Genomic DNA, 17130 nt, shown 5'->3' with positions numbered 1-17130 from the left:
GCTAAGGAAATGTTGAAAAACAAAACTAAAACTGGTGGCATCACGTTGCCTTAATTCAAGCTTTACTACAAAGCTGTTATCACCAAGACAGCATGGTACTGGCATAAAAACAGACACTGAGACCAGTGGAACAGAGTGGAGAGCCCAGATATGGACCCTCAAATCTATGGTAAAATAATCTTCGACAAAGCAGGAAAAAATATACAGTGGAAAAAAGAGAGTCTCTTCAATAAATGGTGCTGGGAAAACTGAATAGCTATATGTAGAAGAATGAAACTTGGCCGTTCTCTTACACCATACACAAAGATAAACTCAAAATGGATAAAAGACCTCAACGTGAGGCAGGAATCTATCAGAATCCTAGAGAAGAACATAGGCAGTAACATCCTCGATATCAGCCACAGCAACTTCTTTCAAGATATGTCTCCAAAGGCAAAGGAAACAAAAACAAAAAAGAAATTTTGGGAATTCATAAAGATCAAAAACTGCACAGCAAAGGAAACAGTCAACAAAACAAAAATTTAAAATAGAGCTTCCCTATGACCCTGAAATTGCACTACTGGGTATTTACCCCAAATATACAGATGTAGTGAAAAGAAGGGCCATCTGTACCCCAATGTTTATATCAGCAATGGCCATGGTCTCCAAACTGTGGAAAGAACCAAGATGCCCTTCAACGGATGAATGGATAAGGAAGATGTGGTCCATATACACAATGGAGTATTATGCCTCCATCAGAAAGGATGAATACCCAACTTTTGTAGCAAGATGGATGGGACTGGAAGAGATTATGCTGAGTGAAATAAGTCAAGCAGAGAGAGTCAAGTATCATATGGTTTCACTTATTTGTGGAGCATAACAAATAATGGAGGACAAGGGGAAATGGAGAGGAGAAGGAAGTTGAGGGAAATTGGAAGGGGAGGTGAACCATGAGAGACTATGGACTCTCAGGAAAAAACCCTCAGGAAAAAAAAAAAAAACCTGAGGGTTTTTAAGGGGCGGGGGGTGGGAGGTTGGGGGAACCAGGTGGTGGGTAATAGGGTGGACACTTATTGCATAGAGCAATGGTTTCGTGCAAAAACAAAAAATACTGTTACATTGAAAAAGAATAAATAAAAATTTAAAAATTCACTGGGTGTGGTACAAAAACAATGAGTACTGTTACGCTGAAAATAAATAAATTTTAAAAAGACAAGAAAAAAATTAAAAGATTCAATAAAAAATAAAAGAAAGAGAGAAATTATGTCTCAAAGTTCATAATCATTGGTATCTAGACAAATGAGACTCAACTCTTTACATTTACACATTTGCTCCATGACTGGTTATAGATATTAATTAACTAAAACAGTCATAACTCTCTGTGTGGTGCCATATGGGTTGGCATTTCCATACTTGTCTGTGCCCACACCTCACTGGCAGCTGTCCAAACACCTTGCACCCGACATCCTGCCCAAGTGTGGTTGTTCTGAGCACCTGGGCCAGGCTCGTTCACAGCGTTGCATCTGAGAATTCATGAAGCATGGACAAGTGTCAGCTGGCCTTCCCTTGCACCTCCCATTCCTCTGCAGGGAATAAGCCTAAGCTTGAGGATGCATGTTTATGATGTGTTGTTCCCCTGGTCCTCACTGTCTGACACCACCCATGTATTCCAGTACTTGCTGCATTTTTCTTGTTTTATTTTTAATTTAAATTTTATTATTTACCACACAGTGTAATATTTGTTTCTGGATATAATTCAGTGATTCACCCTTACAGACAACACCTAGACTTCATCAAAACTGGTGCCTTCTTTCATGCTCATCATCATCTCCCCAGTCCTCACTCATCTCCCTCCATCAAACTGCAGTTTGTTCTCTATTACTAAGAGTCATTTGTGGTTGTTTCCCTCCTTCATTTTTTTCTTTTCTACTTCACTTATGTTCATTTGTTTTCCTTCATAAATTCCACATATGAGTCATAATTGGGAGAAGATATTTGGAAAAAACATATCTGATAATGTTTAATATCCATAATCTATAAAGACTTTACCACACTCACACGCAAATAATGCAGTTAACAAATGGTCAAAAGAAAGGAAGGAATAAACAGTCATTGAAAGAAGACATCCAGATGGCTATCAGATGCTTGAAAGGATGCTCAACATCAGCCATCATCAGGGAAGCACAAATCAAAACCATGGAAAGATGTCACCTCATACCTGTCAGAATGATTAAAATCCAATACCTGCTGAAGACAATTCTCTGACCAATGGCAATTTCATTAGTGATTCTCATCAAATATAATTGGAAACATATAGAGATGTGGTTTCTAGGACTATTCCTCCCAGGACAAGCAGCTAACCCTCACCTTACTGAGAGAGGAGACATTTCCCATACAATAGAACCTATGAATTTATACCCTCAAGAGGGAAAGACCTCAGTGGCTTGAGGGCACCTGAAAGATCATAGGGACTTGATCCACGATTCCTGCTCACCTATGAATACAATAAATATTGGATATTGTAGCCTACAAGCAGAGTGAGGAGCTCAAGTAAATGAAATAAGTATGAGGACATACCCTACTAATAGGACAATCTGTAGTGGTTACACTGAGAAAGTAACTCCTTGAATGTTGGATAAATGGGGAAGGGAAAAGAGGAGTCCCTGTATCTCTGCAAGGATCTGTGTCACCTCCTGTTGCACTGGGACCAGCAGGGTGCACTCACAATCCCTCTGACTCAAGAACCTCGCAGCTCATGATCCAGGACAAGAAGTTGGTTGATGGCTGGTCTCCTCTCGATGGTTTCCAGCTAAATTCTCTGTTAACTTCTCCCAGACAGAAACACAGTAAACAGTTTGTAAATCTGTGGAAATACAGAAGAGTCCTCCATTTTTGGATTTAACCATCAAAATGACAAAAACGAAACTTGTCAAGGGTGAAGCACTGGAATAAATATAATTTATATCATCATGGCAATAAATATGAGCATAGAAGTACAATGATCTCCATTTCAGAAATGAAGAATTGTCTTTAACTAATGGCATGCATTCTGATCTCAGGTGTTCTGATGTTAATTGTTTAAATAATAATTCCATTCTTTTATCTTTATTTAAAGTTTTCCATCGATGTGTACAGAGAGAACAGGTATAAATGTCCCTTGTTGTGGGTTGTTGATAACCCACAACATCTCCACAAGCTCTGTGAGTTTCTGTCAAGGCTTCTCGGTGTCTCCAAGTTTCTATAACAGAAAGACCTGGTCTCCACACAACAGTCTACTGGGAATTCTGGATATTCAGGATGCCTGCTACTCTCATGTCCAGCTCTGTCCTGCAGGAGGTTCAAGGGAGCAAACAGTTCCCATGGTGAGGAGCACAGACTCAGACACTGGGGCTCAACTTCACATGCTGTGCTCACCTGGAAATTCACACAACCATTCTGTGCTGCAGTATGTACATACCCACCTGTAAAATAGTGGTAAAATTGGTACCTACATCACGATGATGGGGTGCATATGTGAAAAAAATGATTATAATGGGTGTCAAGCAGTTTCTCTACCAAAATCACAAAATAGAGTGCAATTTCCTCTAAGATATCATGGTGACCAAACTCCCTCAGGACCCTCACAACTGCTCTAGGTCACTGCCATCATGAGGATTCTACCTGGAAAATTTGATATATACTCAGAGAACATGCAAATAGGGCCTTCCTTCTGCTGATTAAAACAGCCCAGCCCTGACTGTGCAGCTGGGAGAGGAACCCCAGCACCAGGATTTCCAGGTGTTCCAATCAGTAATTAAGACAGAACACAGACAAATCACTATGGAGTTTGCACTTGGCTGTTTTTTTCTTGTTGCTCTTTTAAAAGGTAATTCATGGTGAACAAGAGACCTTGAGTGTGAGAGTGGATACAAATGAGAGAAACGGTGGGTCTGTGACAATTTCCTGACCAGGATGTCTTGTGTCCTCAGGTATCCAGTGTTAGGTGCAGCTGCTGGAGTCTGGGAAAGACATAGTGAAGCCTGGGGGATCTTGAGACTCTCCCGTGTAGGCTCTGTATTCACCTTCAGCTGTTACCACATGAGCTGGGTCTGCCTGGCTCCAGGAAAGTGGCTGCAGTGGGTCGCATGGATTAGCAATGATGGATGTAGCAAAACCTACACAGACTCTGAACAATTCAGCATCTCCAGAGACAATGGCAAGAATACACTGAATCTGTAGATGAAAAGCCTGAGAGCCAAGGACACAGCCATGTATTACTGTGCAATGACACAGTGAGGGGTCATCAGTGTGAGCCCAGACAGAAACCTCACTGTAGAAGAGGATAGGGACCACCAGAGGGTGCACATTCCTCACCAATTCTGTCCTTAAGCCCAGGAGAAGATGCAGATGGAGGTTATGGACAAGTTTCCTGTCCGGATCTGGTGATTCCTGTCCAGAGAACACTTTCCCTCAGGGCCCTCTCTGCACACATGATTCTGTCCTTACCTCTTCACTCTCTGGCTTCGAAAATTTGTTCTAATGGAAAAACAATTATATTAAAATGCACAAAATACAGATTCAATCATGTTGTTTATTCCTGTCCATAAATACCAATGAATCACAAATATCCTGATGCTCATCAACTGAACCTTTACAGGAATCCCAGAGGCACTCAGTATGCATCACAACTCCACCCAGATCAATGTGTACACTTGATAGAAAAAGCATAAAGTGCATGCTGGACATGAGGCCACAGAGGCATCAACAATCCAAAGTAAAATAAGACATGGTCTTTGGAGGGGGGTGTCACTGTCTTAAACAATGCTCATAGCATCAGTGTTAGTGACAACATCAGAAAGCAGTGAAACCCCGCCAGTTGTGGTGTGGATGTAGAGCCTGAACATAAAACACACACACACACACACATGCACACACACACACAAACATACACACACACACACTCACACAAGAGTACAAAACCATCATCACTTTCTCTTACTAAATTTTTCTGTAGCAAAGGTGGTCCAAAAACAGAAATACAAAGCATACAGGAATACCTCGAGAAGTAAGAAAAATCTAAACGACACCACCTAACATTACAATTAAAGGAGCTAGAGAAAGTACAGTGACTGAAGCTAAATACAGCAGAAGGAAGGGAATACTAAAGACGAGAGCATAAATAAATGATATAAAAACAAAAAACAGCAGAAAAGATTAAAAAAAATCAGGTCTAGTTCTTTGGAAAAAATATAATAAAATTTATAAATCTCTGCCTAGATTTATCATCAATAAAAGAGAAAGCCCCAAATAAATAAAATCAGAAATCAGTATGTTTCTCTGTGGAACAGACAGGGTTTTGGAGGGGTAGGGGTCAGGGGATGGGGTAACTTGGGGATGGGTGATAAGGAGGGCACATGCTGGGAGAAGCAGTGGGAATTATGCACAAATAATGAATTGTTGAACACTACATCAAAAACTAATGATGGCTAACTGAACAAAATTTTACAAAGAATTTAAGCAGATAATATTGTGAGAAAATAAATAAATAGAGCTATAATTCTAGGATGAACATTCCCCAATCCAAACCTGAAATTATATTCAAAATTTTGTGTTTAAACGAGGAGTGGCTGTGGGGGATGAGGTAACTGGCCAAAGGGCATTAAGGAAGGCATTTCATGGAATGAGCACTAGCTATCATAGGCAACTGATGAATCACTAAATCTACCTCTGAAACCGGTAATGCACTGTGTGTTAACTGAACTGAATTTAAATTAAAATAATTTAAAGCATAATATAAGAAATCAGTCTGGTTAAGTGTGTCATTCAAAGTCCTTGTTTTTTTTTTTTGTTTTTTTTTAATAAATTTATTTATTTATTTATTTATTTTTATTTGCTTATTTACAGCATAACAGTGTTCATTGTTTTGGCATCACACCCAGTGCTCCATGCAGTACGTGCCCTCCCTATTACCCACCACCTGGTTCCTCAACCTCCCACCACACCCCACCCCCCCACCGCCCCTTCATAACCCTCTGGTTGTTTTTCAGAGTCTATGGTCTCTCATGGTTCATCTCCCCTTCCAGTTTCCCTCAACTCCCTCTCCTCTCCATCTCCCCATGTCCTCCATGTTATTTGTTATGCTCCACAAATAAGTGAGACCATAGGATACTTGACTCTCTCTGCTTGACTTATTTCGCTCAGCATAATTTCTTCCAGTCCCGTCCATGTTGCTACAAAAGTTGGGTATTCATCCTTTCTGATGGAGGCATAATACTCCATTGTGTATATGGACCACATCTTCCTTATCCATTCATCCGTTGAAGGGCATCTTGGTTCTTTCCACAGTTTGGCTACCGTAGACATTGCTGCAATAAACATTGGGGTACAAATGGCCCTTCTTTTCACTACATCTGTATCTTTGGGGTAAATACCCAGCAGTGCAATTGCAGGGTCATAGGGAAGCTCTATTTTTAATTTCTTCAGGAATCTCCACACTGTTCTCCAAAGTGGCTGCACTAACTTGCATTCCCACCAACAGTGGAAGAGGGTTTCCCTTTCTCCACATCCTCTCCAGCACACGTTGTTTCCTTTCTTGCTAATTTTGGTCATTCTAACTGGTGTTAGGTGGTATCTCAATGTTGTTTTAATTTGAATCGAAAAATGCCGGTTGAATTTTCATCGGGATGGCACTGAAAGTACAGATAGCTCTGGGCAGTGTAGATATTTGTAACAAGTTTATTCTTCCGTTCCATGAGCATGGAATGCTTTTTCATTACTTTGTGCCAGATAAAAACAATCCTAAAATTTGTATGGAACCAGAAGACACCAGGAATTGCTAAGGAAATATTAAAAAAGAAAAACCAAGCTGGAGGCATCACGTTTCCCAATTTCAAGATATACTACTACAAACCTATTGTCACAAAGACAGCGTGGTACTGGCACAAACACAGAAACATAGACCAGTGGAACAGAGATCCCAGTAATGGACCTGCAACTCTATGATCAAATAATCTGTGATAAAACAGGAAAAATATACAGTGGAAAAAAAGACAGTCTCTTCAATAAATGGCACTGGGAAAATGGGACAGTTATGTGTAGAAGAATGAAACTTGGCCATTCTCTTACACTGTGCACAAAGATAAACTTGAAATGGGTAATAGGCCTCAATGTGAGGCAGGAATCTATCAGAATTACAGAAGAGAACATAGGCAGTAACGTCTTCAACATCAGCCACCCAACATCTTTCAGGACATGTCTCCAAAGGCAAAGGAAACAAAAGCGAAAATGAACTCTTGGGACATTGTCAATATAAAAAGCTTCTGTACATCAAAGGAAACAGTCAACAAAACAAAAGGCAACCCATGGAATGGGAGAAGATATTCACAAATGACGTTAGACAAAGGACTGATATCCAAGATCGATGAAGAACTCCTTAAACTCAACACACACAAAACAGATAATCATGTCAAAAAATGGGCAGAAGACATGAACAGACACTTCTCCAAAGAAGACATACAAATGGCTATCAGACACATGAAGAAATGTTCATCATCACTAGCCATCAGGGAGATTCAAATTAAAACCACATTGAGATATCACCTTACACCAGTTAGAATGACCAAAATTAACAAAACAGTAAACAACGTGTTTTGGAGAGGATGTGCAGAAAGGGGAACCTGTGAGTGGATATGAGTGAGAGAAACCATGGATGTGTGACAGTTTCGTAACCAGGATGTCTTGTGTCTGCAGGTGTCCAGTGTGAGGTGCAGCTGGTGGAATCTGGAGGAGACCTGGTGAAGCCTGGAGGGTCCTTGAGACTCTCCTGTGCAGCCTCTGGGTGCACCTTCAGTAGCAATGCCGTGAGCTGGGTCTGCCATGTTCCAGGAAAGGGGCTGCAGTGGGTCGCAAGTATTTGGTATGATGGAAGTAAAACATACTACGCAGACTCTGTGAAAGCCTGATTCACCATTTCCAGAGACAACAGCAAGAACACGCTGTATCTGCAGATGAACAGCCTGAGAGCCGAGGACACAGCCGTGTATTACTGTGTGAAAGACACATTGAGGGGACATCAGTGTGAGCCCAGACACAAACCTCAAACTACAAGACTATCAGACCAGCAGTGGGTGCACACTTCTCACCAGATCTGTCTTTAATCCCAGGAGCAGGTGCAGATGCAGTCTATGGCACATTTCCTGTCAAGGTCTGGGGTTTTCTCTCCATAGAGCAGTTTCCCCAAGGGAGCCTCCTTGGCATTATTCTATGCTTACTTATTCACTCTCTGACTTAGAAACTTAGTTGCAACAGGAAAAAAAAATATACCTAACATGCACAAAATAAATAAATAAGAGTTAGTTACATTAGTTTCCTCTTGTCTTTAAATACCAATAAATTACAAATATCCCTAAGGCAGATCAACAAAACGTTTATAAGAATCTCATTGGCACACACTGTGGATCAAAAGAACCTCCAGGCAAACCAGAAGATCACACACACACACACACACACACACACACACACACACACACACACACACACATACACACATGCACACAAGTATAAAACCTCCACTGAAAAAATAAAATTAAAGAAAGGAATAGGAAACCATTATCAACTTCCTGTAATTTCTCTGCAGCAAAGTGGTCCTAAGACAGAAATACACAGCATACAGGAAAACCTCAAGAAGAAAGAAAAATCTCAAATAAACAACCTAATATTACGCCTAAAGATGCTAGAGAAAGAGCAATATCTGAATCCTAAATAAAGCAGAAGGAAAAAAATAGCAAGATTAGAGCAGAAAGGGATTGTATAGAAATTAAGAAACACAGAACAGATCAAAGAAACCAGGGTCTGCATATTTTTTTTCTAACTCAATTAGCCAAGGTATAATACATCATTGACTTTTGATATAATATTCAATGCTCCATGTCTTCAGTATAAAACCCTGTGCTCATCAACATGATACTTTGGGGGAAAAAACTGAAATACACCTGAGAATCCTCTACCTACATTTATCAAAATGAAAGAGAAAGGGTCCAAATAAATAACAAAGAAGTCTATCTGGTCCAGTGTGTCATTTAAAGCCCTTATTTCCTTGGTGCATGAACAATGAATTCTGGAACACTGAAAAGAATTTTTTTGAAAACGTGAAAAAAGTCTCTATTCCTTTTTAATGTTCACTTAGCCAACATATAATACATCATCAGTTTTTAATGTAGTATTCAAAGATTCATTAGTTGTGTATAAAACTCAGTGCTCATCGCATCACCTGCCCTCCTTAATACTCATCACCTGGCTACCCCATCCCCCACCACCCTCAATTCTGTAATCCTTGTAGGTTTCCCAGAATCCAGAGTCTGTCATGGTTTATTTCCCTCCCTGACTCCTTTATTTTATTTTATTATTTTATTTTTCAGTGTTGCAAGATTCACTGTTTCTGCACCACACTCAGTGCTCCATGCAATACGTGCCCTACATAATACCCAACAACATGCTCACCCATCCCTCCGTTCCCCTCAACTCCAAAACCCTCAGTTTGTTTCTCAGAGTCCACAATCTCTCATGCTTCATATCCCCCTCGAATTTCCCCCAATCCACTTTTCCTTTCCCTCTCCTAATGTCCTCCATGTTATTCTTTATGCTCCACAAGTAATTGAAACCACATGATAATTGACTTTCTCTGTGGTCCTCTTTACTATTCCTTATGTTCCACATAGAAGTGAAACCATAGGATAATTACCTTTCTCTGCTTGACTTATTCTACTTGACAAAACACCCTCCGGGTCCATCCCAAGTTGATGAAATGTTAGGTATTCATCCTTTCTGATGGCTGAGTAATATTCCAGTGTGTATATGGACCACATCTTCTTTACCCATTCATATGTGGAAGGACATATCAGCTCCTTCCACAGTTTCACTATTGTGGACATTAATCCTATGAATATTGGGGTTCATGTGCCCCTTTTTAAACTACATCTGTATCTTTAAGGTAAATACCCAGTAGTGCCATTGCTGAGCCATGGGGTAGTTCTATTTTAAGCTTTTTGAGGAACCTAGACACTGTTTTCCAAAGTGGCTGTATCAACTTGCATTCCACCAACAGCCTAAGAGGGTTACCCTTTCTCTACATCCTTTCTAACATTTGTTGTTCCCTGTCTTGTTAATTTTAGCCTTTCTAACTCAAGAAAGGTAATATCTCATTGTGGTTTTGATTCATATTTCCATGGTGACAAGAGATGTGGAGCATTTTCTCATGTGTCTAATGGCCATTTGTGTCTTTCTGGAGAAGTGTCTATTCAGCCTTCTGCCCATTTCCTGACTGGATTTTTTGTTTGTTTGTTTGTTTGTTTGTTTGTTTGTTTGTTTTTGGTTTTGAATCTGGTAAGTTCTTTATCAGTCTTGGATATCAATCCCTTGTCTGTAGTGTCATTTGCAAATATTTCTCCCGTTATCTAGGTTGCTTTTTAGTTTGATTGGAAGTTTCCTTTGCATTGCAGAAGATTTTTATATTTATGTAGTCCCAAAATTTCCTTTTTGTTTGTTTCCCTGGCTTTTAGAGACCCATCTTGCAAGAAGTTGCTGTGGTTGAGGATCTAAGAGGTCAATGCCTCTGTCCTCCTCTTTTGATGTAACCCTTTTCTAAATTGGTCTTCAAACACATCCTAGTATCTAGTCAAAGTTGTCATTGACAAAGTCCACATCACAGACACCTGCTACCCCCACGTGCCAGGTGTTTTGTTCCTGGGGATGAGAAAACCATAGGAACCCCACCCACATTCACATAAATATGATCACTCCTGTTACTTTCCATCCCTCTCCATCCAGGTCCACATACACCCTGGAGCCAGGGTGGACATTCACATCAATCTGTGCAGATCAAGGGCCCAGAGAACACCTCACGAGTTTGAGACTCCCATGGACCTGGATGCTGTGGGTGTCTCTTCCCCTCTGCAGTCCCTGAGCTGTCAGTCCCTAACACAGGGTCCAGATGTGTCCTCATAACTGGATCTACCAACTTCTCATGGTCTTCAATCCCTCTATCAGGCAGGTAGTGTATTTATGATTTAATTCACATTAAAAATCTATAGGGAAGCCAGGACACAAGATTATGCATCAAAAGCTCTGTTCATGAAGATCAAGAGAGAAGGGCCTTAATACCCATCATCAGGCTCACCCATCCCTCCACCCCCCCTACACTCCAATACCCTTAGTTGGTTTCTCAGAGTCCACAGTCTCTCATATTTCATATCCCTCTCCAATTTACCACAATTCACTCTTCTTTTCCTCTCCTAATGTCCTTCATTTTATTCCTTATATTCCACAAGTAAGTAAAACCATATGATAATTGACTTTCTGTGGTCCTCCTCACTATTCCTTATGTTCCACATAGAGGTGAAACCATAGGATAATAGGATATTATCTTTCTCTGCTTGATTTATTCTACTTCACATAACTCTCTCCGGTTCCATCCAAGTCGATGAAATGTTAGGTACTCATCCTTTCTGACAGCTGAGTAATATTCCATTGTATATACGGACCACATCTTCTTTATCCATCCATATGTGGAAGGACATCTTAGCTCCTTCCACAGTTTCAATACTGTTGACATTATTCCTATGAATATTGGGGTGCATGTGCACCTTTTTTCACGACATCTGTATCTTTGGGGTAAATACCTAAGAGAGCGATTGCTGAGTTATAGGGTAGTTCTATGTTTAACTTTTTGAGAAAGCTAGATACTGTTTCCAAAGTGGCTGTATCAACTTGCATTCCCACCAACAGCATAAGAGAGTTCCCCTTTCTCCACCTCCTCTCCAACATTTGTTCTTCCTTGTCTTTTTAATTTTATCCTTTCTAACTCATGAAAGGTAATATCTCATTATGGTTTTGATTTATATTTCCATGGTGACAAGAGATGTGGAGCATTTTCTCATGTGTCTGTTTGCCATTTGTACGTCTCTCTGGAGAAGTGTCTATTCATGCCTTCCGCCCATTTTTTGACTGGATTATTTGTTTTTTGGGTGTTCAGTCTGGTCAGTTATTTATAGATCTTTGATATCAACCCTTTTCCTGTAGTGTCATTTCTAAATATCTCTTCCCATTTCATGGGATGCCTTTTAGTTTTGTTGACTGCTTCTTTTGCATTTCAGAAGATTTTTGTCTTGGTGAAGTCCCAAAAGTTCCTTTCTGTTTGTGTTTTCCTTGCTTTCAGAGACCCATCTTGCAAGAAGGTATTGCAGTTGAGGATCTAAGAGGTTACTGCGTGTGTTCTCCTCTTAGATTTTGATGCAATCCTTTTCTTTTTTTTAAAATTTTTAAATAAACATATAATGTGATTTTATCTCCAATGTACAGGTCTGTGACTCTCCAGGTTTACACATATCACAGTACTCATCATATCACATACCCTCCCCAATGTCCATATCCCCACCACCCTATCCCGTCCCGACTCCCCCCAGAAACCCTCAGTCTGTTTTTTGAGATTGAGTCTTTTATGGTTTGTCTCCCTCCTGATACCATCTTCCTTCTCCCTTTCCTTTCCTACCCCCCCAAACCTCCCATGTTGCATCTCCACTTCCTCGTATCAGGGAGATCATATGATAGTTGTCTTTCTCCAGCTGGCTCACTTCGCTAAGCATAATACCCTCTAGTTTCATCCACATCATCACAAATGGCAAGATTTCATTTCTTTTGATGGCTACATAGTATTCCATTGTATATATATATATATATATATATATATATATATATATACACACATACACACACATATATATATACATGTATATATACATATATATGTATATAACATATATACATATATATGCATATATATATGTATATAACATATATACATATATATACATATATATATGTATATAACATATATACATATATATACATATATATGTATATAATATATATATATATATACCACTCTTCTTTATCCATTCATCTGTTGATGGACATATAGGTTCTTACCATAGTTTGGCTATTGTGGACATTGCTGCCATAAACATTCGGGTGCACATGCCTCTTTGGAGCACCACTTTTGTATCTTTAGGATATATAATCAGCAGTTCAACTGCTGGGTCATAGGGTAGCTCTATTTTTAGGACTTTGAGGAACCTCCACACTGTTTTCCAGAGTGGCTGCTCCAGCTGATGCAATTCTCTCTTTTTTTTTTTAATTTTTATTTCTTTGACAGAGAGAAATCACAACTAGGCAGAGAGGCAGGCAGAGAGAGAGGAGGAAGCAGGCTCCCTGCCAAGCAGAGAGCCCGATGCGGGGCTCGATCCCAGGACCCTGGGACCATGACCTGAGCTGAAGGCAGAGGCTTTAACCCACTGAGCCACCCAGGCGCCCCTGCAATTCTTTTCTTAATGGGTCTCTGAACTAACTAGGCAACACACCCTAGTATCTAGCCAAAGTTGTCAATGACAATGTCCACATCACAGACATCTGTTACCCCAACATGCCCGCTGTTTTGTTCCTGGGGATGAGAACCCCATAGCAACCCACCTGCAACCACATAAATATGAACACTCCTGTTTATTTCCTTCCCTCTGAGCAGTGATGTCAGCTGCTCTCTATCAAGGTCCACACACACCCTGGAACCAGGGTGGACACTCACCTCAGTCTGTGTAGATTAAGGGCTGAGAGAACACCTTGTGAGTTTGAGACTCCCATGGACCCAGATGCTGTGGGTGTCTCCTCCCCTCTGCAATCCACGAGCTGGTCTGCCCACTCTTCCAGGCCCTAACACAGGGTCCAGATATGTCCTCATAACTGGATCTTCCAACTTCTCATGGTCTTCAATCCCTCTATCAGTCAAGTAGTGTATTTATTATTTAATTCACACTAACAACATACAGGTGATCCAGGAGATAAGATCCTCCATCCACAGCTCTGTTCATGAGGATACCAAGAGAAGGGCTTTCACAGAGCACTGATCTAAATCACTGAGTACACTGATGAGGACACAGGTTATAAAGGGGGTGACCTGCCCCTCTCACACAGGTGTGAAGTGTCATTTCGGGACCAGAGAAGGTGTTACTTGTGTATATATGTCACTAAGAGGTGAGGGTTCACCCAAGAAGTTCCTAGGGATGTGACATTGATTGGAGTGATGACAAAACCTGACAGCTCTGCCATCCTATTCTGTCCTTTACACATGAACATACCTGGTAGTAAAGGTGTTTCAGGGAAGTTGAATCCACTCATGATGAGTGGAGCAGCTCTGAATTACCAAATACAGTGGAGTGACCCAGCTTTGACAAATGTCCACATGATTTGTATATGGAGCTGCTGTCGCCAAACTTGCACACCCAGAACATAAGCCACAAGATAATAGATGGGATGGTGGAACAGAGAGGTTCCCTAACAATATAAAGCCCCTGGAGTTATGGCGGGGCTTCATGAATGTCTACCATGCACAGGGCATGGTATTATCTTTTTATGTTGTATGATTCCTGTAGATAATCACACCCTCTCTTTGTGAGGCCTATTCTGTGGAGTGTGTGACTCTCTTCCTGGCTCCACTGGAAAGCTGGGGTTGTCTGGATAGCAGCAGTGAAATGTGTCTCTGCTGTAGCCACACAAGAGTTCAGATTCCTCCAGAGATCTCCTGTTTCTGTTCCGTGGTCAGCACTGTGATGTCCTTGAGCTCCCCCATGTAGAATCTACTTCCACTCTCCAGTACACTCCTCTGCATTACTCAGGTGACAGTCGTTAATGTGGTGGAAGGCTTCAGAATACAAGGACTCTTACTTGATGACGTAACCTTAGCCTCAGGTGTTCCTAGGAAAGTGGGTTGGGGGAGGCCTGCACGTGTCACAGCCCCTCCTCCACCAGTGGACCAAGTCCATGTATTCTTGCCTTTCTCCGGGTACACAGTCATTCTGTTCTTCCCGGTTGTCCCCTCACAAAGCTCCAGTGGTCCCTGGGTGTCCTCAGCTTCCTGTTTCCCTCCCTTTCTCTGAAGGCTAAGGCTTTCATTCCATGTGAAAAGTGTGTGTGGTCCTCAACAGAAATGAGATGGTAACGTCTGTTCCTCTCCCAGATCCTATGGGGCTCCACCTGTGACTCCAGGATGATGCTTCTGAGGGCTTCCTCTGCAGATAATTTATTTATTTCTTTATTTATCTATTTATTTTTATTTATTTATTTATTTATTTATTGGTGGATACAGGATGCGTGGGTATCCATGCATTCCTGCTCTGAGTCATGTTCCACCCATCCTGCCAGGAACAGCGGGGTGTGGGGAGGCTTTTCATGATTTGTCCCCATCCTACAAGATAGGAATGCATGAGGACAGGATTGACTTACTAATATGGTCCTGGAGAACCTCACACTATAATACCATTAGCACACAACATGACATTAAATCCATTAAATATTCTATCTAAACCTTGTGATAGTTTATTTGTCATCGGGGATCTGCATTCAGAATATGCCAAGATGCTGGTTCTTAGCCCCTGTGAGCACTTGTCACTCCTGAGAGTTTAAGCTTATTGTGTCATGACCACAATTAGAAGACATATTGACACAAATTTGTTGATCTAAAGTTTGTTCCATTTATTTCTTTGGCTCTTGCAGCTCCAATCTAAGTAGTGAGTTTATTGGAATACAGAAACACTACATCAAAACTAATGATGTATGTATGATAACTAAAATAAATAGATAAATAAATAAATAAATAATACTGAAACATGGGAACAATTCCAAGCCCAGTCATCAGTTTGAAAGTGGACACATTGTGCTCTATGTCATCTTTGGATAGCTGCCCACCATATAGAAAATTGTAATAAATATGGGGATATTGTCAAGTATTTGGCTCAGCAATAGAAACCCTAGAAATAAAGGTACATTTAATACAATTACAAAATTATATATTCTAGAAAATTAAAGCTAGTTTAAGGTAACATGAAGATCAATAGTAATGTGAGGACAGAGTGAAGAAGGACTGAGGAAGGAAGAATTGCAAAGAAAATACAGGAAATTTTGTGGAAAATGGATTTTCTTGCTCTGGATACTATTGATTCTGAAACCTGTGTTTCTCATATCACACTCTCTGCCTGTGTGCAGTTCATCTTGCGTCAAGGACACTCATCAAAACGATTACAAATAATCCCAGAGATGCCTTGGGATGAACTTAGTAATAGTGAAATCATAGAGACTTGAAAGACTACCTGCATGCACCCTGATTCTGTATTTCAGGTAAATTCTAGAACAGAGTCATATTGTCCTCACTACAGGCAGGATCCCATGTTTCCCATGAGCCTGTGACCTTTGCCCTGCAAGAGGCTCAGGGAGGGTACTAGATCCTATGGGAGGAGCACAGGTCCAAATCCTGGGACTCACTCTCACCTCAGAGTGTTCTTGGACACCTCACAAACCTTCCACAATTCTGGGTGTAGAATCATGTCACTTTAAGGGGAAACATGATACCTACACCCCAATATGTGTGACTATGTGAAATCAAACTGGTAAATGGAAACCAAGCAGGTACTCTGAAAATCATATAATTAATCTTCATCTTTTCCCAAATGCTGTCAGTATCACTAAATCAAAGGCAGTCACACCTGCTCTGGTTACTGTCCTCTCTGTCAGTATAGATACCATGCTGTCTATATAGTCAAGGGACATGCTAAGAGGGTCCACCACTGCTGATTAAAGCAGCCCAGCCCCAAGCCGGCAGCTGGGATGGGAGCCCCAATCTCGGCATTCCCAGGTTTTCCATTCAGTGCTCAGGACAGAACACAGACATTTCATGATCGAGTTTATTCTTGACTGGGTTTTACTTGTTACTCAGTTCAAAGGTAATTTACAGAGAACAAGAAACATTGAATAAGAAAGTGGATATGAGTGAGGAAAACAATGAGTGATGGACAGTTTCCTGACAGGATGTCTTGTGTCTGCACGTGTGCATGGTGAGGTGCAGCTGGTGGAGTCTGGGGAAGACCTGGTGAAGCCTGGGGGAAACTCGAGACTCTCCTGTGCAGCCTCTGGGTTCAATTTCAGTGACTACGGCATGGAATGGGTTTGTCAGGCTATAGGGAAGGGGCTGCAGTGAGTCTCAGCCATTATGAGTGGTGGTAGTTACATATACTATGAAGACACTGTGAAGGGCCAATTCACCATCTCCTGAGACAATGGCAAGAACATGCTGAT

General features: G+C 40.9%; 1 pseudogene; it reads left to right on the top strand.

The window, feature by feature from the left end:
- Nucleotides 1-3796: 3796 nt before the first annotated feature.
- On the top strand, nucleotides 3797-8114 carry LOC123943710 (annotated as a pseudogene).
- Nucleotides 8115-17130: the final 9016 nt, after the last annotated feature.

This window comes from Meles meles, chromosome 6 (assembly GCF_922984935.1).
Source record: "Meles meles chromosome 6, mMelMel3.1 paternal haplotype, whole genome shotgun sequence".
Taxonomy (NCBI): Eukaryota; Metazoa; Chordata; class Mammalia; order Carnivora; family Mustelidae; genus Meles; species Meles meles.
This window is presented reverse-complemented; position numbering and strand designations above follow the sequence as displayed.